The sequence below is a fragment of the Hippoglossus stenolepis genome, chromosome 11, assembly GCF_022539355.2.
Source record: "Hippoglossus stenolepis isolate QCI-W04-F060 chromosome 11, HSTE1.2, whole genome shotgun sequence".
Lineage (NCBI taxonomy): Eukaryota > Metazoa > Chordata > Actinopteri > Pleuronectiformes > Pleuronectidae > Hippoglossus > Hippoglossus stenolepis.
Window position 1 is genome coordinate 25453628 of NC_061493.1, and position 2500 is coordinate 25456127.

Here is a 2500-nt window from a genome sequence, read left to right on the forward strand (position 1 = left end):
TTGCCTTTTTCCTGAAATTTGTGTCACCGAAAACCAGGTTTCTGTAATCGTGCGGAGTGTTTTCTGTCAAGGGGGGTGAAACCTGGACATCGCAACGATCGGCATGTCTATTTCTCGATCCTCTCTTTTGCCTGTTTTTCATCAAATTGGCCCGTTTTAATGAAATTAGACAGAGTGTCTACCATCCAGTTGGTCTATTTCATGAAATTAGACAGAGTGTCAGCATTAATTTTGCCTTTTTCCTGAAATTTGTGTCACCGAAAACCAGGTTTCTGTAATCGTGCGGGTGTTTTCTGTCAGGGGTGAAACCTGGACATCATAGCGATCGGCATGTCTATTTTCGATCCTCTCTTTTGCCTGTTTTCAATAAATTGGCGTTTTAATGAAATTAGACAGAGTGTCTACCATCCAGTTGGTCTATTTCATGAAATTAGACAGAGTGTCAGCATTAATTTTGCCTTTTTCCTGAATTTGTGTCACGAAACCAGGTTTCTGTAATCGTGAGTGTTTTCTGTCAAGGGGGTGAAACCGGACATCTAACGATCGGCATGTCTATTTTCTCGATCCCTCTTTTGCCTGTTTTTCATCAATGGCCGTTTTAGAAATTAGACAGAGTGTCTACCATCCAGTTGGTCTATTTCATGAAATTAGACAGAGTGTCTCCATTCATTTCACCTATTTCATGAAATTGCACTAAGTTCTCCATCCCCAGCAGGAGCTTCTGGAGCCCCAGCCCTGGGCCCCAGGAGGTCCGTGTGGGATTTTATGATTTCTTCACCCCCAGCAGGAGCTCCTGTATCCCCTTGTGGGATTTTAGGATTTCTGGGTGCTGAAACATGGGCCGGGCCAGACACACACACACACACACACACACACACACACACACACACACACACACACACACACACACACACACACACACACACACACACACACACACACACACACACACTGAGTAAGTCCCTGCTCTCCGCTGGAGGACGGAGAAGCGTGAGAGGTGGGCAGGCAGGCTTCGCTCTCCGGGCCCACGGTGCTGAAACACGGTCCAGAAACACACACTGAGTAATATTCTGCTCCCTGCTGGAGGACGGAGCAGCGTGAGAGGTGTGCGCGAGCGAGCGAGCAGCGAGCGAGCGTGAGTAGTCAGTGAGGTGAGCTCCAGGATCAGAGCAGCACCTCCACAGGCCCACTTGGAAATATATTTCACTCATCTGACACTGGGAAGACATTCACTGATCTGACACACCACTTTGAATATTTTCTCTGATCTGACACACCACTTTGAATATTTTCACTGATCTGACACACCACTTTGAATATGTTCACCCATCTGACACTTGGAAATATTTCACTGATCTGACACTTGGTCAAATTTCACTCATCTGCTGCCTGAGTCAGTGAGCTCCAGGACCAGTGCACCACCTCCACTGCCTGAGTTAGTGAGCTCCAGGACCCACGGACCACCTCCACTGCCTGAGTCAGTGAGCTCCAGGACCAGTGCACCACCTCCACTGCCTGGGTCAGTGAGCTCCAGGACCCATGGACCACCTCCACTGCCTGAGTCAGTGAGCTCCAGGACCCATGGACCCATGGACCACCTCCACTGCCTTGGTCAGTGAGCTCCAGGACCCACGGACCACCTCCACTACCTGAGTCAGTGAGCTCCAGGACCAGTGCTTCACCTCCACTGCCTGGGTCAGTGAGCTCCAGGACCCATGGACCCACGGACCACCTCCACTGCCTGGGTCAGTGAGCTCCAGGACCCATGGACCCACGGACCACCTCCACTGCCTGAGTCAGTGAGCTCCAGGACCCATGGACCCATGGGAGATAGAAGGACAGATAGATAGATAGATAGATAGATAGATAGATAGATAGATAGATAGATAGATAGATAGATAGATAGATAGATAGATAGATAGATAGATAGATAGATAGATAGATAGATAGATAGATAGATAGATAGATAGAAGGATAAAAGGATAGATAGAAGGATAGATAGATAGATAAAAGGATCGAAGGATAGATAGAAGGATAGATAAAAGGATCGAAGGATAGATAGAAGGATAGATAGATAGATAAAAGGATTGAAGGATAGATAGAAGGATAGATAGAAGGATAAAAGGATAGAAGGATAGATAGAAGGATAGAGATAGATAGATAGATAGATAGATAGATAGATAGATAGATAGATAGATAGATAGATAGATAGATAGATAGATAGATAGATAGATAGATAGATAGATAGATAGATAGATAGATAGATAGATGGAGGTGGTCCTTGTCATGGAAATGTATTGAATCTAACTGTCCTGTTATGTCAATTTACAGATTTATATTCTCTGTAAATTGTTTCTCGACCATTAATTAAATACTTTGATATCATTGAATTGATCTCTCAGTCTGATGGTTTATTTCCTCACCAGGGAATTAAATACAAATTAACCCACCACAGTCCTTCTAGTCTGACACTTGGAAATATTTCCCTGATCTGAAAGAC